At 30.5% G+C, this 16,811-nt stretch overlaps 1 protein-coding gene across 1 annotated transcript in view; it reads right to left on the bottom strand.

Moving 5' to 3' along the window:
• The window catches only part of LOC113388624, a 122,996-nt gene that overhangs the window by 105,752 nt on the left and 433 nt on the right, over nt 1-16,811 (bottom strand). The window lies entirely within an intron of this gene.

The following is a 16,811-nucleotide window of genomic DNA, read 5'->3' as shown; positions in this document are numbered from 1 at the left end:
ATTGTATTTTTACATTTTAAATTTAATAGTCCTATTTTTTTTCATGTTCAATAATATATATATAACATTGCGATATATTGAACACCCAATTTAAATACATTAATATTCAATTGCAATTTTAATAGTTGAACTTGATTTTTTGAAATAACCGAACAGAGTCAAGTACTTGTCAAAAATAAGCGACGCAAATTTTATAATAATATTGTAGAGAATTAAAATTTCGAAAATCCCATTAATAATTATATTAATTTACACTCTAATTTCCACAAGATGTGATTCAAAATTAGTTATTTTCAAAGTCAGCAAGTATTTTTTTTTTATTTTTCTTATTCATTAAATTTATTTAATGTTTTTCTTCCTTTTGAAATGCTGTCGATTATTTACACTTCAATTCCACAAGACTTGTTTCAAAATTGTTTATTTTCAAAAGTCAGCAACGTATTTTTTTTTAAATTTTTTTTTTCATTCCAATTTATTTTAGCATTTATTTATTCTTCTAAATGATCTCTATAAATCGTGCTGAATGAAAAATTATCATTCACATTTTTATTCTCACAACAAATACTGCTTCAAAATATTTTTTATACTCAACAATCAGTCACTTTCAAACATGCATTCTGTTTTTATTCAAATTTATTTTAACATTTAGTCTTACATTTAAAATGTTCTATATGTTTGGTTCCCGTGGTCAAGCTCACAACCTACATTTTTAATTATTTTACCATGCTACCATTAAATTTAATTTGGGCAATTAATTATTTTTCGCGACGTAATTTTATCGTGTTCGACGAAAGGACGAAAATTCGACCGTCCCTCGCGACTTTCCGGACAGAACTGTCGAATCGAGTCCGCGATGCGCCGTGCGCGCGCAATTACGCTAGTGCCCGTACCCGCGCTCCGGGGCGCAATCCGGTGGAGACCCGATAATATTGGGCGTGTGGAATATGATTTTTTTTCTTTCGTGTTTTCTTCATTTGATCTCTGTATTGTAACGGTTTTGTTTTTAAACGGAAAATCGGGTTTTCAATTAAACTAACGCTTACTAAGTCAGACTTTATAATTCAAACTATTATATTCTTAACGATAAAAATCAAGGTTTTGAAAAACACGTACATGGTTTCATAATTTTACGGCTCTACAAGTAGAAAAAAAACTAGTGTGTATGGCAACATGCCTTAAGGCAAATTTCGTACCGTAAAAAATGTTCGAGGGATATTAAATGTTTTCGACTAAATAATTAAAAATAAATACTGTAGCATTGTCAAATATTTATAAGAGTTATATAAACTGAACTGCAATGTTAAAATTATTTATTTAAAGTATTTAAGTGAGCTTTAGAACTTTAGCAAGAATTAAAATTAAAATTTGAATTATTTTCGATATACAAAAAAATTTTTTGAAAAAAATTTTTTTTCCAAAAACAATTGCTTCGTCAACACAAGCAGAATTTTTTTTTGCATTATGCAAATCGGATGCTTAGTTCTCTCAAAAATTGCCATTTTTCGTTTAGCTCGGTACATCCGAAACGGCTGGACCTGCCTTTGCCAAAAACTAATCACCACTGAAGTATGCTAAAATGTTTAGAAACCTTCAAAACGTGAAAAAATGTAAAAGTTTCCAATTTAGATTTTTGGACGATTACTTTAACTTACCCTACGGGGAGTTAAAGAATCATCATAGCTTGAAAGAATGTGATAAGTTATAATTTGTTTTAAAGATCATATTTGTGATGTGATAAGTCAAAATTTGACTTTCGTCGACAGTTTTCATAAACGGCTGAATCGTATTTTAAACAGTTCAAAAGAAATTTGATCGTTGAAGAATTATATATCCTGAATTACAAAGTTAAAACTATTTATTTAAAGTATGCAAGTGAGCTTTAGAACTTCAGCCAGAATTAAAATTGAGATTTGAATTATTTTCGATATATAAAAAAAAAATGAAAAAAAATCAGAACAAAAAAATTTGAATTAAATTTTTTGTCAGGACAAGCAGAAAGTTTTTGAAATATTCAAATCGGATGCTTAGTTCTCTCAAAAACTGCAATTTTTACACATTTAGCTCGGTATCTCCATAACGGATGGACTTGCCTTTGCCAAAAATTAATCAGCACATCTCCCTAACAAAAGGGAATCGAACTCTTTTTGAACCATTCAAAAAACACTCTCACACATCCATTTTTTCTGAGATATGTTAAAATGTTCAAAAACCTCTGAAGATAGTGAAGATACGCAAAAAAAATCATTTTCGATTTTCGGGCCATTATTATACCTTACCCTACGGGAAGTTAAAAATGTAACTATTTTTTCGTAACATTCTGAGGGAAATTTAATATGGCAACATAGTTCTTGCTAACCTAATATCCTGAAATAATAAAGGCCTACAAAAATTGGTTTATATAAATATAAATTCATCAACTGGGAATTATGGGCTGTGCTTTTTTTGAACTATAATAAACAAAATTACAGATATTATGAATTGCTTGAAACATGGTTTAAAATTGTATATATTACTCATTAGTGAAAGCAAAAACTTTGATTCAAAATAAACAGTTCAATTTTTAATCTATATAGTTACCTCTCAATTTCTATTTATTAACTAGCCGGCCCGACAGACTCCGTTCTGTCAAAAAAAATTGTAATGTGGCGGTGTTTTGTGCCTACCTTTTTTCTATTCTTTGCAAAAAATTATCCTGAACAGAACCGTCACCCTGGTAATAATTCGGTGTGAATTAAAAATAATTAAATAAAACACTATAAGCGTTTAAAAGTAAGTAATTGTAATAATGTAAATCATAATTCAAAAATCAGTTCAATTTTCATTGTAGTGCTTTGTGATAAACGATTTTTTGTTTGATTACCTGGCGCAAAGACAAACAAATCTGATGGTTTTCCAATACGGGAACAAACAACATACAATTTTCCATGTGAGAAACATGGGTTTTCTAAATTAATACCACAAACACTTAATGACACCATAAACGCACTGGAAACGCATTGGGATGCATGGTGCGAGAACATCTTCTGCTTTATACTATCCTTTGAATATAGTTGGTCGATATTTCGCAACATTAAAATTGCCGATCCAACCTTCAATGGAAGATTGTGAGATGACAATCCTAGCAAATCCAGCGAGTTTAAAAACTCCGGTGAATCGTCTTGGTTAGTTGCCGAATCAACTGATTCGCCTGTAATTTGTTCTTGAATTTTGAAATTTAATTAATTTACATCGATGTTTGTGGCTGCTAATATAGCTTGATTAAAAGAAAGATATTTCTATGTTTATATAAATATATTCAAAATTAGATTATCAAAACTACACAAAATGTCATGACATAGATGATTGTTTTTTTTACAAATTGCGTTGCCTACTCGATTAAAAAAGAAAAGGGCTGTTTTTAGGGTTTTCCCGGCAATTATTCGTTTTTTCTCGCCGTAACAACCATCCTTGGACTTCAACGAACATTTAAAAAAAAAGAATTGGCCAAATTGGTCCAGGCGTTGTTGAGTTATGCGCTTACCAACACATTTTGCGATCCATTTTTATATATAAGATAAGTCCATTAATACACGTATCGAAGAATGCCATGGCCAAATGACATTTACATTTTTAGTTGATTATTTATAAATATTTTCTACGTTTCAAAAATATGATATGCCCTCTTCTTCAGAAACTATTAAAAGCCAAACATTTTTTTTATATTTACACACCTGCTAATTATTTGAAAACTCTATAACTAATAAATTATACATTCACTAAAAAATTATAGTTAAAACTTATGAATATTGTTTAACAAATTGTTAATTTTGTATGATAACTTTCGAAATTATGAAGACCAGTTGAAAGTGGCATTTTACTTCAAGACAATAAGCAAAAAAATCCGTATAGGTGTAATAATTGCAAATTAGTATTTATCTTGTAAAAATTTAATTATATAAAATTGTGTTTTTTAACTTAATTTAATTTTTTTTAACTAATTTTCATTGTTTGGATTTTTGCCAGATTAAAGTCCTTTCAGTTGGTCCTTTTTACCCCAATCACGTGTAAACTTTTACAGAGGTGAAATAAAAATTTGTTAAATCTAACTTAAAATTAATAATGCATCTTATAAAACAAATAAATAACGTATACTTAAGAATTATATTATGCGTAAACTAAACAACAGTGCTCACAAACCTAAAAAAATAACAAGAAAGGTAATACTTTTGTTATGGATTTTTAAACAATGCAGTTTATCTCCTGATAGCGATGTTGTGAGAAACAAGGTGATGGCTGGTTATACATCTTTTTCCCTCTACTCTCAAATATTGCTGGAAAAAAATCCTAACTCTATTTGTTTTTGAGATATCGGTGGTGGATCTTTTCACCTGCAAACTTTTAAGCCATGCTCTCTTCCATAGGTGATAAACTGGTTCAAATACGGAAGTTCAAAAAAACGTAGTCGAAACATCATATAATTTATCGGAGCAAGCTAAACTGTCCAACTCGTTAAAAATATTTCAACTTCCGAATCATTAATTCAATATGCATGTCAACTTATCATTTCCTACAAAACTATCTCGAAACAATAATTCCTCCTCCTAACCCGATTGTTGCTCGCAAATTGATTGACATCAGTCAGTCAGTCAGTCGGTTCGACTCGACTCGACGTTATCTATTTGTGCTAAATTATGCCATGCATGAAGACGTATGGCATACGGCATACGGCATATGGCATATGGCAAACACAATACTATACAAAGATAAAGTGTAGTAAGGTAGAAAAAGACATAAGGAACGATAACGTATAAAAAGGCTGATAAGGGCGATAAGATGTAATGGAATTATTTTTCACGTAGAGGCCGCGCCGCTTCGTGAATACGTTAGCAGAACGAGAGAGAAAAGGCGGCCTAGAAATCGGTTGATTATAAGGCTAGGTGCGTATGTCGAGCATAATATTTTTTAAGTAAAACTTCTGCAGGCCCGGCGTTTCTACCTAAGCAAAACAGGGACGGAAATGCGTTACGCCAAAGATACTGACTCGCGAATGGCCATCGATGTGATCATTTTAAACGAGTTGATGTGATTGGTGAGAATATAACGTGGTATCTTTTATTCTATATTTGTGGTCATGTAGATAGCAAAGCATCAAATTTCAAAAAACAAATCAAAAATCAAATTATTTGGTATTGGTATTTTGCCTTGAAAAATAAATTATTTATGAGTGATTGAAAGTATTCGGAGTGGATTTATTACACATCATTGAAAACTGAAGTAATTTCTAAAAGCTATTTTCAAAAATCAACAATTTTCATAATTGAACTAGTTTCCGTAGGATTTTAATGGTTTAGTATGTTCATTAGGACCAAATACTCTATTGTTATATCAAGTAAATGGTCTAATTTTAATTTGAACAAACGTCAAAAAAAACTACTCATTTTCTTAAACTATGACGAATTTTTAAAATTAAACTACTTGTCGTAAGGCCGTGATATTTCAATTCTATACGACCATGATATACATCGCCAAAAAAAGTTTCATAAAAATCGGCCTAATTTTTTTTTCAACAGTTATTTGCAAGAAAACCGCTCCGTAGATTTTCACCTGAAATTAAACAGTATCACTCCCAACTAATATTTTTCGAACAGTTCTTGAATTTTCAAAATCGATTCAGAGTTTTTAGCTAAAACGTGGATAAATTTTTCACTTTTCTCCTAATAACTAAGAAACGGTTTGGCCGATCGTCGCACAAAATTGAAAAACGATAGTCCTTATCCAGATACATCAAATGGCTTTTAGATTTTTTAAAATGATTCAGACGTTTTAAAAAAAAATCGATGAGTGTCTAATTTTGACAAAAAATGTCACTAATTTTTGCAAAATTTGGCGAATTTTTATAGTTAAACGACTTGTCGTACGGTTGTAATATTTTAGCATGATCAAGAAGACTATAATATATATCGTCAAAAAAATCATTGAAACCGTCAAAAAAAAAACTTTTCAATAGTTATTTACAAGAACTTGTGCCCGTGAATATTTACCAAAAACTAATCAGGTCGATTCCCAACCAATATTTTTCGAACAGTTTTTGAATTTTTAAAATAGCATTGCGGGCTAAAACGTGGACGAATTTTCTTTTACTTTTCTGCTATTTACAAAGAACGGCTCGGCTGATCGTCGCGCAAAACTGACAAACGCAAGTCCTTATCGAGTTACATAGAATGGCTTTTAAATTTTTGAAATTGGCCCAGCCGTCGACAAAATGTTAAAAATCTGTTCACATACACACACACATTCTTTTTCCAAATTTGATCTCATTCGATTCAGAATAGCTTGAAACGTATAGAAACTTAAAATTAGCAAATCGAGGTTTTTCTTGGAAACAACCTTTTCTTCTGGAAGTTAAAAACTGTCAAAATGCTATGTATTTGCTGTGCAATCAGGCAGTTTTACACAAAAATGCAACTTGAATCAAATATTATGAACATCATCATAAAACATCAGAAAAATACATTTATGATGGGATTCTCTTTTTGGCATTTTCTACGTTAGATTTATCTAAAACGCCGGACTGCACAGCAACCACTTAGCACAGTTTTTAGTACTTTTTTATATGAGAAACGCTACATAACCTTGCCTTAACATTGGTTTATTTTACGGCAGAATTGGCACCTAAGTAATGCCAACTTGTTATTTATATCTATGTATAAAGTGACAACCCATTAACATCTATCTCGGCCTAATAAAATTTAGCATCCTAACATCTTCTCATCCATTCATGCTGTCCAAATTGATTTAAAAACTTCCATTACTGTTTGTCACCTAATATTTTGTTAGGCATTAGGTGGAATTCTACGAGCCTAAAAGTTTCCTTGCTATTTTCCCGTGCTGAATAATTTGTTGGTGGTTTTTAGGGTCGAACCTTGTCCTACCCAGCGTTATCCTATTAAATGGAATAAAAGGCTCTCGAACGATTAACTTCTGAGGATTTAAATTCAGAATGTTCGTACAAGTGTATTAATTATTCACGAGGTTTATAAGAGCTTATTAAACAGATTTGTATGAGGATTATTTACATAAGTTTTAAACGAAGCCAGAATTTATTTTTGGATTTACAGGTATGGATGAGGAAATGGAATACAGAAACAATTCAAATATTTAATGAAGAAGCATACAAAGTTTATTAAAATATTTTGAAGTAAGTTTTTATCAACCAACTGAATTGAATTTTCATCAAACTTAAATATTATTATACATTTTGCTTGTTGCCAATGACGTCTCCTCATACAACTTCTATACGATATCGGAAATTAAGTGAATCCCTGGATTATTGGATTTAGTTCGTTCTATTTTACCAGTTCATCACAGTATACTGTAGTTTCTGGTTGGAGTTATTGCAAGATAAATTCCTTATGAAAGGTTTTCTATAGAAGGTCTGATTGATGAACTCAACTTGGGAAATGTTATTTCAAACATAACTTCAGAACTTTATGAACAATTTATTTTTTGCCAAAAGAGTATCGAATTATATTCTATATATAGCATGAGAATTTTTTATTACAAATGTATCCAGTAGCAAAAGCTACATTCCAACATTTATTAAGAGGCGATGAAATATAAATGCAATAAGAATCATGCATAGAGGTAAGTAAATTCAAATATCTTAAAATGCCGGTCCATATTAAAACTGTAAAACTACAATCTTATCACTAAATTCTAAAATAATTCCAATATCTATTAAATTTTTTCAGCATTCAGTAATTAAAATAAGCAACTTGCCAGAGCTTGGCTAATTGCTCTCGCCGTTGTTCAAAGACCATTTTGTTTCAGCATAGTTATTAATAAGCTCACTTAATATCTGCAATAAAGATGTAACAACCTCTTCAAAGGGATTATAAAGTTTTTTCAGTTTTATGTAAATTATTTTTGCCGCGTTTTCTTTAAGAGATGTTCGAGACATTGTTCATCAGGAAGAATTGTGATAAAAAAGAGTCTACGAGGTCTGTTCAAAAAGTACCCGGAATTTTCGTTTTTTCAAAAAAATATTTATTTATTCGTCTACATTAATGTGGTCCCCTTCAAAGTAGTCCCCCCCAGATACAATACACTTATGCCAGCGTTTTTTCCAATTTTCGAAGCACCCTTGATATTCACTTTTTGATATGTCCTTGAGCACTCTCAGCGATTTTCTTCAATCGAGGAAAACCGCCGTCCTTTCATGGGTCTCTTCAACTTTGGGAATAGGAAAAAGTCACACGGAGCCATATCTGGTGAATTTTTGCACTTTGCAACACTTTATTTCATTTTTTACGCAAATTTAATACAAATTCTTTGACTTTTCAATTCTTCCATTGTAAAAATCGCCGAGCTCAGAAAAACACGTCGAACCTTAGCGACTACCACAGACAAAGTAAACAGTGAATATAGCTGAAAATTTCATCATACTTTAGGGGCATGTATACCAACTATAAATAAAACAATAAACAATAAAAAAAAAATTTTGACAATCAGACACTCCAGACCCGCGAAATTTAATTATTAGTAATTCCGGGTACTTTTTGAACACACCTCGTATTTTGCATATTGTAAAATGCTATAGTGTTTTTAAATAACTGACTATCTTAATGAGTTTAAGATATAATGAAAAGTTGATATATATATATATATATATATATATGTATATCTATGTATATATATATATATATTAGGGTGGTCCTCAATATGGACATTTTCGAATTGCTCCCAAGGAATCAAATGGTTCCAAATTGATAAAAAACAATTCTCTGAAAGTTTTAGCTCTAAATATTAGCTTTGAGATAGTGCGCAATTCAATCAAGCTTCGTATGGAAATAGCATGGGAAAAAAATTAAGAATTAAAAAATTTTTTTTTTAGGTATAACAGCGACAAATGAATTAAAAGTGAAAATTTGTGTCATTTTTATTGAGAATTCGAAGCACTGCAAAATTGAACATAGAAAACATGGTATAATCCAATCCAAGTCTTTTTTGGTCTTTCGACGTATTCATTACGTTTCAAGTTTTTCAGATTATTTTTGCAAATACAAAATTTTCAAATTTTTGCGTGGAAAGATAGAAAATGAATAAAGTATTTCTTCTTTGAAATGCTTTTTGAAAAGTTGCAAGTAACATTCGATAAATTAAAGTAAATTTATTAAAAAGAATATATGTAGAGCAGGGCAAGGCACAAAGGTCCAATTTGACTTTGAGCAAATATTAATTATATTATAAAAATCAAACCAATTATATTACAATAAATAACGCATTTCAAACGAACAACTATCTGACTACGTTCAGTAAAACTGTTAGCTACTTCATCATTGTGCTTTTTTGATGTCTTTCAAAAATTTATGTAGATTTTTACCCTACAGGCGAAGTAACTTGAAACGACCAGGTGGCAAACAGGTTTAATGTCTTATTTTAATATTAAACGAATTTTACAAAATAATTACATTTTTAACTCATGCTAAAAAACTACCAATGGAAGAAAATACTTTCATAATGGATTTTCAAAGATTACCGTTTTTCTCCCGATGAAAATCAAGGTTATAGCTGGTCTGACAACTTTTTCCCTCTACTTTCAAATATTGTTGTTAAACAATGCCTAACATTACTGGTTTTTGACACATCGGTGGTGGACCTTTTTAACCCCGGACCATCATATATTACTATCTATTCTTCGATAAATTCTGGGAAATTATAACGTTAAATGTTATTTGACGAAATGTCCATTTGATCGATACCAAATTTAGGTTCTGAATTTAAATAACATAAATAAAAAATAATATAACTTAGAAAATGTTCTATAAATAACAATGAGTATATAATTATACAAATGAGATGTTTCAGAGCACCGTCTTTGAGAAAAATATGATGCATTTTCATCTTAACATTTAAAAAAAATTGATATTTTGAGTTTCTAGTAACACTTGCGATCGGTTCAATAACGTTTTTGTGTATAAATATAACTACGAACAAAACTACTTACTACAATTTAATTTAATCATAATTAATCAATATTCACGTAAATAATCCTATTAAACGCAATTGATTATCATCTGTCAAAAACGTTTGACATTTGACTCATTAGCCACCGCCCATTGTTTTATTGAAATTTCGCTTATACAAAAATTTTCAAATTAAAAATGTAAAGTGTCTACGCGGTTTTGAAATAATATCTCACCCTTCCGACAATCTACTGATTAGCACGAATTTTTCAAGTCTAAGACTGGCCAAATCGATTTAGCCGTTTTCGAGTTTTAGCGGATCATTTTATCGAGAGCTCCATTTTCATATATAAGATATATCCAGCTGTATCCGTTCAGGCTTAGCCGTGTTTTACTTTCAATAAAAAAACTTGAACAAAAATGCATATTTGTTACAGCTAGTCTAGCAGTTTTCATCTCTTCCAGTCTACCTGTTTATGTGATTATCTGTCAACTTCTCTACCTGTCTACCAGTTTATCTGTCAACCTGTTTATCATTTAACCTGTTTGTCAGTCAATTAATTTACATGTCCACAAATTTGCCTGTTTGCCTATCCATCAGTTCATCAGTCTACCAGTTTACATGTTTACCAACTTTTTTGTCCACCAACATACCTGTTCACCAATACACCTGTCAACCTATTAACCTGAGTAATTATCAAATTTCTCTACCAATTTAGCTGTCCATCAATTAACCTGTTTACAAATTAACCTGTCATCCCGTTTTACATGTCTACCAAATAACCTGTCAACATGTTACTGTCTACATATTCGTTTATCTACCAGTGATCCTGTCTACCATTTTTTTAAAAATCCTCCAATTTATCTGTTCATCATTTTACCTACATATATATCAATTTGTCTGTCTACGTTGAATATTTTAATGCATAACTTGAAAGAATGGGTTAAAGATGTCTTCACGGACGCTTGTTCGGTTGAAATCCAATTTCTTCATATTGCTTCTGAAATTTCCTTATTTAAACTTTGATTTTTAGAATCTCAACATCTCACTAAGTAAGTTCACGATTTCATCCTATTAAATTACAATGCATTTTCCGCGTAAAATGCATCTCCACATAGTCTGTTATGCACTGTTGCTTGTAATGTGATCTAATTAGCATCATCTGATTAACATTTCAGACGAGAGGTGAACAATAATTATTCATATAAAGTTTTGACGGGTAATTGTATTCGTGGAACCGGATTCTGTATGAACAATAATGAACAACAATGAATATATAGCAAATAACAAGTGGAAACTACACTGAATTTCAGCATTATAATGAGAGCGAGTTATTACGAGATGACTACTTGTGTCAGAACAGTCAGAACCCGATTTGCATATATAGACCTATGAAACTGGTTGCCTAGAATTAGTTATTCGTGACAATGTGGGATGTTCCCATTGGTAAATTGCAGATATTTGGTGGATACTGAAGATGTATTATGCTAATTAAATATGAACATCTTGTTTTTAAAATTATACAATTTTACTATTTCAATAATTGAGGAAAATTATACTTGAAAAAGGTATAACTCAGTTTGTTGATATTTTATTTGCTTGTACTGCCCCCTGTGCTAAATGTATTTATTTGTCAAATATGAAATAAAAGAAAAATTGGACATATTACCTAAAAATTTGAAAAAAAGTAGATCAGAATATGATTAATGGGACTATTTCTTGTTGAAAAAGCCTTTAAATAAATTAACTCCTCACGCAGCATCAAATGCATTTTCAGCATCTAAAACCGGAAAAATTTTGAATTATTTTGGTTTTTTTAGTTCACGTAATATTTCACTAAACTTCCCCTTTTTCTTGTGATATTTCACGAAATTTTATAAAACCCCTTCTCCCACTCTGTTGTGTTCGGCACATTGCTATTGAAAACAATCTCACGCAACATATGCGTGCGAAGCAATAAAATTGTTATTAATTCATGAATTAAATTGTAAGTTTTAAATTTTTTAATTCTAGTATTCTCGCGTTTGTTATATATTTTAAATTTTACTATTCAGTTTTTTCGCATTTTTGTGTTTTTTGCACATATTTTAAAATTTTTTGTGACGTCTGTAAGAAAGCTTAGCTTATTGATCGAGTTCATAGTATAAACGAACATCCTACAATATTACAGGCTAATGGAAAACGGTTGAATTTTAAAAAATTCATCAAAATTTTGAATATATAACAGTATTTCATGAAAATAAGGGCTACTATAGGATAGTTTTTTATAAGCCATTGTAATAAATCGTATCTAAATTACTAAGCATATAATAAAAAACAGCTTGTAATTCAAATAAAAAATGAAAGAAATGCCACATGCATCAGGTGCATAATATTATTATCAATAGTGAAACATTCTGGAAACTCAAATTGAACTCGTTGATTTTGTACTTGTACTATGAGAATTCATCTATGCAAACTCTAATTCACATTGCTAAACTTTGTAAATCTTTGAACTACTTTTAGTATGTATTTGCAAACAGAAACGATTAGTAAACTCGCCTAGAATAACACTAAATGTGCAGTTCGAACACTTGTGAAAATCTCTTGATTAAATCTTGAGAATGTTGAAAATAGATTCAAAATGCTTACTTACTCAACTTTGATTTTTTTTTAAATTTTAATGTATATATATATATATATATATATATACATATATATATGTATATATAATCATATAAAAATGACGAATAAAAAATATAATCATGAAGGCTAACATTACCATCATATCATTCCTATAACATTTCTCATCTTTAATTAATATCTCTTTCTCTAAGAAACGATTCATTCATTCTTCCCAATGGCAGCCAAGTTGAGTCCATTAATATTTTCATAATTTTGTTTTCCCTCCATTTGCCTTTGGGGGGTCTTAAGCAAAATGGCCAAAGAGAGCACATCACTTCAAAGGAAGACTTAGCAAGTGCCCGCGGGCGGTAATTTATTAGAGGTTATTCGAATGTTGGCCCCGCCTCGCCCCCAAATGCGAATAAATGCCGAAATTTTGATGGGCACGACCGAGGAAAGATATCTTTTATGATATTTGATGTAATGGGCAGGTTAGTATTTGAATTTTGAGGATGTGGGTATGAGAGATAAATAGAACTTGGCAAAAACTGAAAAACATAAAAAAATCTTTTCTAAAATATTTACTTATTCAGTGCCTAGGTTACTTTACTAGAAAAATCTATAATAGTACTGGATATCAAAACTAGTTGAAGTAGCAATTTGTCTTAAGGCAAATTACATGAACTTGCCAAAATGTGTAATGACTAATTCGACCAAAATTGAGATTTAGATATTTAGATAAAATTTATTTGGAAAATAAAGTTTTCACACTCAATTAAATCTAAACATTGCGATTTTCAATTTATATCTTTCGAACACATGTAAATTATATGTAATTATATAGTGCACAAACCCTAGTATGTACTACAATTGTCGCTTAAGCCAACATAAACAATATTTCTTTAAAAAAAAAATAATGAAATTTTATATGGCGATAAAGTTCATGTACCAAAATGTGCTAGAATAATTAGTTGAATTATATAGATTAATTGAATTTTGGAATGATTTTACTGATAACATATTTTGTGAAATATTGAACATCTGTAACAAGGAAATTCTGGCACGATTACGTATATCATGTAAGTAGTCTTTGATATTATTTAATAGTCACATTTTTTACACAACTTGAAGTTTTATAATCTGCTTATTAAATGACAAAGAAAAAGGCATTTATTTAGATAATTATTAATAAATTTTTGTGAACAATTAATACATCCATAAACTTGAGATTGCAAGATTTTTGTGAAAACGATTACAAAAAGTACTTTTTTTGCTAATTCTTAAGAAACGGCTTGGCCGATTGTCTCAAAAACTTGCCGCAGCTTCCGAATGCTTTTTAATTTTGTAAAATCGGTTTAACCGTTTTTGAAAAACATTGATAAAGTTAAATTGTTGACTTTTCACATCACAAAAGCGACTTTGGGCACTAATTTTGATTTTAATATTTTTTCAAACTTTGAAGAATTTTTAAAATCAAACCACTTATCGTAATATATTAGTATGTCTCGTATGACCAAAATCTCCATCATCACAGAAAGTTTTATCAAAATTGTCAAAAACAAAAATTAATTTGCAATTAATGTACACGTCCCGGCCAATCTTTACCAAATTTTCCCAACCAATATCTTGCTTACAGTTTTTGAAATTCTAAAATTGATTTCGAATTGCGGGTTAAAACGTGGACTCAAACTTTTTCACTATTTTGCTATTTATAAAGAAACGGATTGGCTGATTGTCGTGCAAAACTGACAGACGCTAGTTCTTATCGAGTTACATTGAATGACATTTAAATTTTTGAAATCGATTCAGCTGTTTTGGAAAAAGTGTCAAGAAAAGGTCAAAAATCGGCTCACACACTCGCTCACACACATACTTTTTCCATATTTGGTAGCAATCGATTCAGAATAACTTGAAACGAGCAGAAAGCATAAAATTAGCAAATGGGATTTTCTTGCAAAAACTAACTTCCTGGGAAAGTTAATGATGAGTAAGTCATCAAAAATTTTATATTCACAAAAATGTTATTTTCCATCATATATATATATTCCAAATCTATTCATCAAATTATTCCAATATTTTACAACACATCTCACTGAAACGAGTTCCATCTAGATAGTCGGCAACAAAAAAAACACACATCATCTAATTTCGTATGCATGAAGTATTCATCCCCGGTTGAATATTGCGTGTAAATATTCCTTGTTACAATGTTGTACAGTATCAAATGGAAGGAGCCAATATCAAGTAAATAGACCAAAGGAACAAAATGAAGATGATCTCTACGTAACACACAAAGTTCAAAACTAAGAAGATGAAAAATTCATTTTATAATAATAAGTTATTTCTTATTGGTAGTGTAAGTGGTTTGCAAACAAATATCAATTTCCATCCAAAATCTATTCCATCTCTGGTCTATTTATTCTCTCATATAAATTTTGTCAAAATTCATAGTCTGAGCTTTTCTAAAAATATGAAAAAACTTTGCCCGCGGCTTAGAATCAAGGCTGAGAGTAAATTATCATGATACAGTCTTCTGTCTGCTGCGGAGATATGTACCCCTTTGTCACATCCATTATAATTTATAACAGTCTAGGACAGGGATTGAGAACATTTATAGATAGAAATTAAATGCTCATCATTTTCCTGAAGGAAAATTAAGTTTTGGCAAAAAAAAACTATTTACTGGTTTTATGTTTTCTTGACGTTTCAAGTCATTCTGATTCGAAAAAAAAACAAATTTTAAAAGAAGTATATTTGTGTGTGTATGTTAGTCGATGTTTGACCTTTTGGCAAGGTTTGCTCAAAAACTGCTGGACCGATTTAGCCAGGCGATGTAACTCGATAAGAACTAGCGCTTATCAGTTTTGTGTGACGATTATCTGAACCGGTTCTTTATAATTTGACCTAGTTGCGCATGGCATTGTGCCGTAAGGCAAATTGCTGAAACTTCCCATACCGAAAATTAAAATTTTTAAAAAATTCTTAAAATTTTTGAAAAAATTGGAAAAATGAGATTTTTAACAATATTTTATTTTCACTTTTTTGAATAATTTTATTTTTTTATATGTTGATTTTTAACTTCCATACCTTCACGTTTCAGAGGTTTCTGAACATTTTGGCTCCCTTAGAAAAAATGGATGTGTGTGTGCGGATACAAATTTTTGTCGACGATTTTATGAACACGGATCATCCGATTTGAATAATTCAAAGAACATTCCATTCCTACTGATAAGGAGACGTGCTGATTAGTTTTTTGGCAAAGGCAGGTCTAGCCGTTTGGAGATACGGGACAAAAGTCCCAAAATGGTATTTATATGGGTTCCAAATGTTTACACGTTAGACGACTACGCGACGCTTACGCGCTTTGATATTTCGAAACCAAATCAGCTATTATGCAGCGCAATTGCTTGAAAAAAAGGTTCAAAATTTTCAAAAAAAAAATCAAAATACAAAAAAAAAATCAAAAAATAAAAAAAACAATTATTTCAAAAAAGTCAATTTCGAAGCGTGTAGGCGCCGCGTTGCAGTCTTACGGACAGACATTGTACCTATCATGTTCTTATTTTTTAAATCTCTAAAATATTTGTCAATTTGATGTGCATATGTCTAATGTTCATTTTGAACAACCAAATGGCATTTTTTACAGAACAAGATCTGCCTTCCCAAAAATTTAGTCTGCTCCTTATTCATGATTACAAATAAAATATTGTTTGAATCATTCAAATCGGACGCTCCGTTACCTCAAAAACTGATTTACCATTTTCTGCATTCTTTGCTCCGTATCTCCAAAACGGCTGGCCTGCCTTTGCCAAAATGTAATCATCACGTCTCCCTATCAATACGAATCGAATGCGTTTTGGTTTAAATTACTTACGATTTATAATTTATTATATTTGCCGATTATTATTATGCGTACAAGTTTCCAGTGAAAAAATCACTCATTTAGCATCTTTTACATGTACTTGATCTTACCTCAGGCTGCATGGATGGTAGCATTTATTCGCAAATTGAACTGGGTCAAATTTTTCATACACACACGCACTTTTTTATGCGAAATTATGCAAAATTTATTCAATTAGCACTCCTGTTTTAATAATTAATTAATTTACGCGAATTTTATTATCCACTACACTCACTTCTATTTTAATAAGTATTTTATTAGACTCAAAAAAATGTGGATTAGTAAGGGGTAGAGTCACAATTTTGCCTACACTAAAAAATATAAATTACATAATAATTTAATTATATAATTAACTAACAAC

Source organism: Ctenocephalides felis, unplaced genomic scaffold (genome assembly GCF_003426905.1).
Source record: "Ctenocephalides felis isolate EL2017-DRISC unplaced genomic scaffold, ASM342690v1 CF-g0.4_SCAFFOLD_03572, whole genome shotgun sequence".
In the NCBI taxonomy this organism is placed as follows: Eukaryota; Metazoa; Arthropoda; class Insecta; order Siphonaptera; family Pulicidae; genus Ctenocephalides; species Ctenocephalides felis.
This window is presented reverse-complemented; position numbering and strand designations above follow the sequence as displayed.